At 28.2% G+C, this 10,134-nt stretch overlaps 1 protein-coding gene across 1 annotated transcript in view; it reads left to right on the top strand.

Annotated features, from left to right (window-relative positions):
* Positions 1–3,570: 3,570 nt before the first annotated feature.
* The window catches only part of LOC111616196 (patched domain-containing protein 3-like), a 33,807-nt gene continuing 27,243 nt past the window's right edge, over positions 3,571–10,134 (top strand). The window contains exon 1 of the mRNA XM_023357619.1: positions 3,571–3,618. The gene's annotated coding sequence lies outside the window, so the exon portion shown is untranslated. The remainder of the gene's footprint in view (positions 3,619–10,134) is intronic.

Raw genomic sequence — 10,134 nt, 5'->3', positions numbered from 1 at the left:
ATCAATCAATCAAAGTTTTTATTGTACTAAGGTATAAATCCTTGTTACAGGGGGTTATTTTATACATGAAAACATGAAAAAGCCGTAGCAGTTTGTTTTACATCTTATGTTTTTTTTACAAACAAATAATTTTACAGAGAAAGAAAAATTACATAAAACGTTTTAGTTGTATATCATACATATCACAATTCAAAATTTGAATAAATACACATAGATCCGACATGAGTTCTGAGCAAATAGTTAATTCTATTACCGAACATCCATTATGATTTATATATGTAAATTCAGTAGGACAGTCAAATCTTACACTTCCATTCATAATATGTAACTGTAGTTCATGTGTATATTTGAGCAGTTGCATTCCAAGTTTATTATATTTTTTTATCTTTGGATTCTCTGTTATTGAATCTTAATGAATTGAGACCATAATATAACGTATCCATCTGTTGAGCTATTCAGGCATTCATATCGCCTATCATTATAATGTTTGGAGAAATATGTTTTGCAATTTTCACATTGATCGAATATTTTATTTATAATTTCTAGTTGTTTTGGAGTAGTGTATATCAAAATTATTATAAGCTTTTTAAATAACGATTTTATAGTTGAATTAGTAAGATGTAGTAAAACCAGTATGTAGTTAACAGTTTTTTTTTATTAAATTTAATCTCTCCAATATTTGTTCTTTCTTTCTTTCTTTCTTTTTTTTTATTGACTAGGTTGTTCGATTTGACAGAACTTCCGGAGGAGTATACTCTAAAAAATCTTCGGCGTAAACTAGTTGATTCTGAGTTAAACTATAAGTAATTTTATGCTGATTTATTATGAAATAATCATCTCTTAATTTAATTTGGTAACCACGTTGTTTTTAGATCGATGTAATAAGGCAAAAGCATTTTTCTTCTTAGCCGTGAATCCTTAACTAAGTCTGCAGTTAGATTTACATTCTTCCATTCTCCTAATATTTTACTTTGTTTTAACTGATTAAACTACATCAATATATTATTTCGTATTTGTTCTATTTTTAAAGTTATACATTTAATGTTAATTCTAGGATTGGGTATATTATGAATAGATTTTATGTTTTCTTCTTCATTGTTTGGCTTTTTACTAACAAATGCTTGAAAGTCTAATAGTTCTTTATGATTCTTATCTATCATAATATTTGTAAAATCGTAAATTATTAACTTATTATTATTAATAGCATTATTCTTAGCGTCAAGTCTAATTGTATTTGTTTTTTGTAAGTATCCAGTTTAGTTAATTCTAATTCAATTTTTTCGTATTTTTCATTCACCAATTGTAGTTGTTTTTTGAATTCTATAATTTCGGTGTAAATATTTTTAATTTCATCACGAATAAGCGTAAATTGGTTATCTGTCTTTTGGTTGCTAGCAGTAATAAGTTCAGCTATCTTTAGCCATAACTCTGCAGTTGAGATGTCTGATGACTCTGGATTAGTTAACTCTATTAAACTATTAGATTTAGAATTCTCACCTGATGTATTTGGACAAACTGTTCTTCTTCTTGCTGTATAGTCGGTTATTAGATTAGTTTCGGATCCAGATGATTTTGCATAGTTAGATAGTTAATATGAGCGGTTAGTAGGTGGACTTCCTCTTTTTGAAGGTGTTTTCTGTCGAGGTCCAGGGTTAGATTCTATGCCAGACATTAGCAATAGTAGTAAAATCAGTTTATGATTAATCATTATAGCGAACATGGAAATATTTTATGGTAATTAACAAGAAAAAAAGCGTTTGGGGAAGCAAAGGAAAAAAAGCCACAGACGGACTTGACTATCCAAGCGTCCCCCTTCTTTTTGTATTAATTATTAAATGTTTTAATATCCGAGAAAATTAAAACACAATTCTATGAAATAATATAACACCAAAACAAAATTATTATTGAATTTTTTTTTTATTTTTACATTAATAGATTAAATTAGTTTATTTTATTTAAGCTTTTCCAGTTTTTTCATTCACTTTATCTAAAACACGACATACTCCTGGTCTAATTTATAAAATATGAGAAGATTACAAATAATTTGGTCGAGTAATAGTTTTATCATCAATAATAGAATTAATTATTTTCTTGGTGGATATTTGTCTTAATATTCTGGTACATGACAGTTTGAAATAATATAACAGTGAAATTATTTAGAAAAGGTTTTTATTTTTACATTACAATTCATTTAAGTGTTTCCACTTTTTCCTTCAGTTTATCTAAAGCAAAAAATTTCTGCACCNTAAAGAACTCTGCTTCTATTTATACTATTTTAGATGCGGCTTTTTGCGTTTTTGATTGTGTTTTAATAGGGTACTTCAAGAGAATGTTCACTAAGAAAGGATTTCTCGAAATTCCCACTCGCGGGGAGTGTTATACATTTATAACAGACTCATGTGACTGTGTAGTAGACATTGTGCATGCTTAACTGGGGGAAAAGGAAGGAGGAAAGGTCAGCGAAATACGTGTGTAAAGAAGGATTACTTCGAAAGACTAGCATGTAAATTTTAAATGTTAAATCAATTTAAACGTAATTACAAGTGTATAGAAGAAATTTTAAAATTGTTTAAACTCATCAAAAAGGTATGTAAAATAACATGACCTTATACGTTTGTTTATTTATACTGTTGTAACTTGTGAACTTTTATTTTAGTTGGCTGAAGAGGGGCAAGAAATGCCCGAAACGTGTACAACCGAAAGAAACACGTATCAACTGAACAAAATTTAATTCTGTTATTTGCCAAGTGTCTGTATAAATACGATAAATATTTTGTGTTTGGATTAAAAATTACTGGCACGGTTTCAAAAATACTAGAATTTATAATAGATACATTTTGAGCCACAGCAACACGTAGCCCGGTACGGCTAGTACCATATAAAGACAAGGTTTTCTTATCATATTAGTGGAGACTTTATGGTTGTTAATATAATGTGACATAACAACTATTTAAATATTAAATTACTTTACAAATAAATCTTTTAACATTTAAAACATATAAAGACATACCAACAATAAGTTTTTACTTGTACTTCTAATAAAACTTCTCATATCAGAAGTACAAGATAAGATTTATTTAACAGCTGAAATAAAGAATATACTTTTTAGTAAAATTTAAACAATCCAGATGACTTATAACCATTGAATCACTGTAACTTTTCTGCTCTCACCATTGCAAAATCAATTGGAAATCGGTCTTCACCCAATTAAAACTGTTTTTAAAATTATTTTAATAATTAATTACTAAAAAATTTTAATATTAATTTTAATAAAAATGGTTTGGTTCATTAATATTATTATTATTATTTATTTTCTTTACACATCTATCAAGACATGATTTTAACGTAATTAAGAATAAGTAGCCTCAGAACTTTTCTACCAGGAAAATATTTTATTTTTTAAATTAAAAATTCAAGGTGTCTAATTATTATTTAATACGTAAACTTATAATTACGAAATATTTTTCTATTATTCGGAGACGATATTAAAAATAAATAATAAACCAGTTTGTATATTGGTCACATTGATTACATTGAGCTCCTCTGAATAATTCATAACATTCCTACAGAATTACAGATACATTATGCCATAAAACCGTGATAGTCATTACCAGAACGGTGAGTAAAATAATGTTAAAATCATTTAATGCTGTAATTTAAATAAATTCTCAATTTGTCAACAAATATTCTTTATGTGATTTAAATTTTTATTTTCGAATATGACATGCCCATGTATTTTTATCGCTATGGTGCGCTAAATTCTATTATTTTCTATAACTGTAGAAATATTATATTCATTACAGATTACTTTATAGTCAACTATTCGACTAAACAGAATAGAATTGGAATTAGAAAGGTAACTAGATCAGTTTATAAACTCCTGGAAATTCTTCCGTTATATTCTATCCCCTGCTATAAAATTAATAATTATCACTATACATTAATGGATGCACATAGTAAGGTTTTGTGCGTTATATACGTATTAATTTATAATGATTCGATATTATATTTCCCGATTTTAATAGAAAAGTAAATCTCGTGCAGCCTGAAAACGTACTATAAATTTGCTATAGAATTGAAACATCGTAATTAACGTTAACTTTATTGTTTTATTTATTTGTCGAAACCGTGTCTTCTTGTTGTTGTTTTGTTTCGTTCAATGTCACGACTTGTTGAATTTATTGACAGTTGGCAAATAGTTTCATCATCAACTTTTAATCCATGTAGATACGCATTTTGGCTTTCGCCCTCTTCAGTCTGTTACATAGATAGGTTGTATCTTATGTACAGTGGTGCCTCGTATAACATACGCCTCGAATAACGGACGCTGTGAACAACGGACTTTCTGTTTGGCCGTTACGTGACTCGAGCAACGGACTGGCTTCATACAACGGACTTTCCGTTCGGCAGTTACGTGAGGCGAACAACGGTCTTTCTGCGAACAAGTGCGAATGATGTTTCCACTCTTTTGCCGTTGCCAATGACAATCTGCTATTTNGTTTTGGAAATGTTGAGTGGAATTAGTCTAGAATCGGTTAATTTTATAGAAGAAAACCTTTCGAACAGCCTTAGTCCGTAAAGTTCCCACCTATCGGGCTGCGATTGGCTCACTCCTACAACGTAATTTTCGGTTAGCGTGGAACGTATCTAAGCGTTATAGGGGGGTCTACTGTATATTATTAGTATATCGGAAGTACAGAGTTCCCGTTGAGATTCGGCTCGCTCCCTTGTTTATTACGTACATTACCTCAGTGCAGGGTATTTACATTTATTCGAGTGTTGTGAAAATCATGGCTTCTAAATAAACAGAAAGGTGATTTGAATTGAAACAAAGCAAGACATTATCAGAAGGAGTGAAATTTGACAAAAAGTTCCTTGTCAAAGGGGGAGAAGTTCGGGAGTTTACCAACACTCATTATCCGAACAGAGCTGAGGCCAACAAGATCAATGATTTCTACAATGACCCCCCTTGCCCGTCATTTTCGACAGGTGTTGAAGAAGAGAAAGAAACAGACCACCTTGGACATATTTTTCAAGAAGCCAGCTGCCAAAAAACAAAGGATGAAACAAGAGATGACCCTGCAAGCTCCGATAGCCTCTCCTGAATCTGACTCCAATTTAAAAACAATAAAAACAGACCTTCTGCAATGTGTAAAAAGTCTGTATCTGTATGAATGTGTAAAGAAAGTGTTCCTCCACCTCCTCCTCACAACATCTGACTACCTGGCATAATTGGTGACTGCTCCATTTTCATTTTTTATAGTACAATACGGTTATTTTATGCCGAGGAACGAATTATATGTTTTAACATGTATTTCTATGGGAAAATGTGTTTCGTATAACGGACTTTTCACTTAACGGACATGCACCTGGAACGGATTAAGTACGTTATACGAGGCACCACTATACATCTGTCAGGCACCTTCCGCATTACGTCTTCCCTCAGTAGTAGTGGTTTGAGCTAGGGTTTCTCATTTCCCGGTCTTTTGCTTGTCCCGGGATCCCGGGATAAAAGTGAACTGTTTCCCGGGATCCCGGGAAATCCCGGGATAAAATTAATTATTTTTAAGGTATACAAAATATCTTGAAATCAAATGATATAATTATTTTCCATTTTTTAAAGTAATTTTAAAGTTCTGTAACCTCCAAAATCATATTAATAATGCTGTGTAAGGTCTATAGGCCTATAATAAAAATTACCTTTAAATAACGTAGAAATTTTCACAAATAGAAAAAAATTAATTAAAGTTTGCTGGAAACTGCATACAACAACAACAAAAAAAATGTTTTGAATTGAGTTAAAAATTAAAAAAATGAACTTCTAATTTAGAAGGTAATTTTCGTTTTTTAAATAAAATATAATACAAAATATTGCAAACTTTTATAAGATTTTAAAAAGCAAAGATGGTCAATACTCCGATAACTCACTCTAATTCTTATTTTAGTAATGAAAAGTCTTGCCACCGAGAATGCCCTTTCCGATTCAATTGATGTGATTGGAATAGTGTTTAATGCATTTAAGAGAAGACAGATATTATGTGTTTTTTCACCTGTAGCCTGGAAGATTTCGAGTTCGTTTTCGAGATTGTAGTACTTCTTTCGCTCTCTAGTATTCTTGATTTGTCTACCTTGGCTGCTTTAATAGCGGCATCAAGCTTAGAGCTCGATAATTCGGCAATTCATTTGGCTTTAATAATCAGGTTTATGAAGAAAAACTTCATACTTGCAGACTTTGTACTCGTTTGTATCCTTGCCCAATTTGCACAATCTGGCGTCAGGCATTTATTGAAGCTACCGGGCATGGTTAAAACTCAAGACAGCGTAAGCACAATTATTCCAGATATTACAGGTTCCGACAAGTAAAGAATTTTTATAGTCCTGCCACAAATATGATATATATTGATTATTGACCATTTGTGACATGCTATAACGAGCAAAAAATTAAAAAAACTAATAGGTAGGTTTAAAATTAATAAATACAAATGTATTCTGACAGTGAATGAGTTAATTATGCTTTCTATTTGCAAAATTCCTCAACCTTAACGCAAAATAAGAAAAAAAAATGAATTTTTAAGAAATTTGCGGGATTTCCCGGGATAAGAAAAATTTCCCGGGATATTTCCCGGGTTAAAAAAACAACCGGGATCCCGGGATCCCGGAATCCTGTTTGAGAAACCCTAGATTGAGCCAACTGATCACAAAATTAAATTTACATTAAAATTTTTTAAATTGCAAATAAAAATTTGTCGAATGGAATTATTTCAGATCATAAAATTAATTTTATTTTAACAATAAGACAAAGTTTTTTCTTATTTTTTTTATTTATGTTATGTATAATAAAACTAATAATAATAAGACAAAGTTTATGTCTTATTATTATTAGTTTAATATATTCTTTCTACTTATTATAAAATTAATTTGCAGTAATAATTTTTACAATTTGTTCTAATATTAAAACACAACTTAAAATAATAATATAACAATAAGGCAAAGTAAAATAGGAAAATAGTTCGATATAATAATTATTTAAATTATACTTGTTACTTATTTAATAAATATCGTATAGAGAAGAATGCTTTTTAAAATATTTGTGGTAATAACAAACTTTTTATTATTATTCAATCTTAGACACCAAAAGAAGTTCGATGTCTAAATAATTGTAGTTCTAGTTTTTAAAAAGTTTTTTGTGTATAAAATTTAATCTATGAATTTTTAAATGTTTTTATAAATTTGAATTAAATTAATTTTATTTTAACAATAAGGCAAAGTTTTTGTATTAATTATTTTTTTTATTTAATATCAATCAATCAAAGTTTTTATTGTACTAAGGTATAAATCCTTGTTACAGGGGGTTATTTTATACATGAAAACATGAAAAAGCCGTAGCAGTTTGTTTTACATCTTATGTTTTTTTTACAAACAAATAATTTTACAGAGAAAGAAAAATTACATAAAACGTTTTAGTTGTATATCATACATATCACAATTCAAAATTTGAATAAATACACATAGATCCGACATGAGTTCTGAGCAAATAGTTAATTCTATTACCGAACATCCATTATGATTTATATATGTAAATTCAGTAGGACAGTCAAATCTTACACTTCCATTCATAATATGTAACTGTAGTTCATGTGTATATTTGAGCAGTTGCATTCCAAGTTTATTATATTTTTTTATCTTTGGATTCTCTGTTATTGAATCTTAATGAATTGAGACCATAATATAACGTATCCATCTGTTGAGCTATTCAGGCATTCATATCGCCTATCATTATAATGTTTGGAGAAATATGTTTTGCAATTTTCACATTGATCGAATATTTTATTTATAATTTCTAGTTGTTTTGGAGTAGTGTATATCAAAATTATTATAAGCTTTTTAAATAACGATTTTATAGTTGAATTAGTAAGATGTAGTAAAACCAGTATGTAGTTAACAGTTTTTTTTTATTAAATTTAATCTCTCCAATATTTGTTCTTTCTTTCTTTCTTTCTTTTTTTTTATTGACTAGGTTGTTCGATTTGACAGAACTTCCGGAGGAGTATACTCTAAAAAATCTTCGGCGTAAACTAGTTGATTCTGAGTTAAACTATAAGTAATTTTATGCTGATTTATTATGAAATAATCATCTCTTAATTTAATTTGGTAACCACGTTGTTTTTAGATCGATGTAATAAGGCAAAAGCATTTTTCTTCTTAGCCGTGAATCCTTAACTAAGTCTGCAGTTAGATTTACATTCTTCCATTCTCCTAATATTTTACTTTGTTTTAACTGATTAAACTACATCAATATATTATTTCGTATTTGTTCTATTTTTAAAGTTATACATTTAATGTTAATTCTAGGATTGGGTATATTATGAATAGATTTTATGTTTTCTTCTTCATTGTTTGGCTTTTTACTAACAAATGCTTGAAAGTCTAATAGTTCTTTATGATTCTTATCTATCATAATATTTGTAAAATCGTAAATTATTAACTTATTATTATTAATAGCATTATTCTTAGCGTCAAGTCTAATTGTATTTGTTTTTTGTAAGTATCCAGTTTAGTTAATTCTAATTCAATTTTTTCGTATTTTTCATTCACCAATTGTAGTTGTTTTTTGAATTCTATAATTTCGGTGTAAATATTTTTAATTTCATCACGAATAAGCGTAAATTGGTTATCTGTCTTTTGGTTGCTAGCAGTAATAAGTTCAGCTATCTTTAGCCATAACTCTGCAGTTGAGATGTCTGATGACTCTGGATTAGTTAACTCTATTAAACTATTAGATTTAGAATTCTCACCTGATGTATTTGGACAAACTGTTCTTCTTCTTGCTGTATAGTCGGTTATTAGATTAGTTTCGGATCCAGATGATTTTGCATAGTTAGATAGTTAATATGAGCGGTTAGTAGGTGGACTTCCTCTTTTTGAAGGTGTTTTCTGTCGAGGTCCAGGGTTAGATTCTATGCCAGACATTAGCAATAGTAGTAAAATCAGTTTATGATTAATCATTATAGCGAACATGGAAATATTTTATGGTAATTAACAAGAAAAAAAGCGTTTGGGGAAGCAAAGGAAAAAAAGCCACAGACGGACTTGACTATCCAAGCGTCCCCCTTCTTTTTGTATTAATTATTAAATGTTTTAATATCCGAGAAAATTAAAACACAATTCTATGAAATAATATAACACCAAAACAAAATTATTATTGAATTTTTTTTTTATTTTTACATTAATAGATTAAATTAGTTTATTTTATTTAAGCTTTTCCAGTTTTTTCATTCACTTTATCTAAAACACGACATACTCCTGGTCTAATTTATAAAATATGAGAAGATTACAAATAATTTGGTCGAGTAATAGTTTTATCATCAATAATAGAATTAATTATTTTCTTGGTGGATATTTGTCTTAATATTCTGGTACATGACAGTTTGAAATAATATAACAGTGAAATTATTTAGAAAAGGTTTTTATTTTTACATTACAATTCATTTAAGTGTTTCCACTTTTTCCTTCAGTTTATCTAAAGCAAAAAATTTCTGCACGTAATAATTTTAAAATTAATTTTTCAGGATATAAATTATTTTTATATCAAAAATTTTTCGAATAAATTAAGATTATAAATATTTAGAAAACTTTTTAATTTATTTCATTTTAGTTTTCATAAAATATCTTGTAACAATAAGGCAAAGTTTCTATTTTTATAAATTTGAATTAAATTAACTTTATTTAAACAATAAGACAAAGTTTAATATATTCTTTCTAATTATTATAAAATTGATTTGCAATAGTAATTTTTGCAATTTGTTCTAATATCTAAGTAAATTAAAACATGACAACTTAAAATAATATTATAACTTTAAGGCAAAGTAAAATAGGGAAATAGTTCAATATAATAATTATTTAAATTATATTTGTTACTTATTTATTAAATATCTTAAAGAGAAGAATGCTTTTTAAAATATTTATGGTAATAACAAATTTTTTATTATTATTCAATCTTAGACACCAAAAGAAGTTCGATGTCTAAATAATTGTAGTTCTAGTTATACATAGTTTTTTGTCTATAAATTTTAATCTGTGAACTTTTTTTGCTATAAAATATACTTGATACTTTTTAACAGAATCTATATAAAT

This window comes from Centruroides sculpturatus, unplaced genomic scaffold (genome assembly GCF_000671375.1).
Source record: "Centruroides sculpturatus isolate CEXI.00-Female unplaced genomic scaffold, Cexi_2.0 scaffold1878, whole genome shotgun sequence".
In the NCBI taxonomy this organism is placed as follows: Eukaryota; Metazoa; Arthropoda; class Arachnida; order Scorpiones; family Buthidae; genus Centruroides; species Centruroides sculpturatus.
Note: the sequence above shows the minus strand (reverse complement) of the source record. Positions and strands in the feature narration are given on the sequence as shown.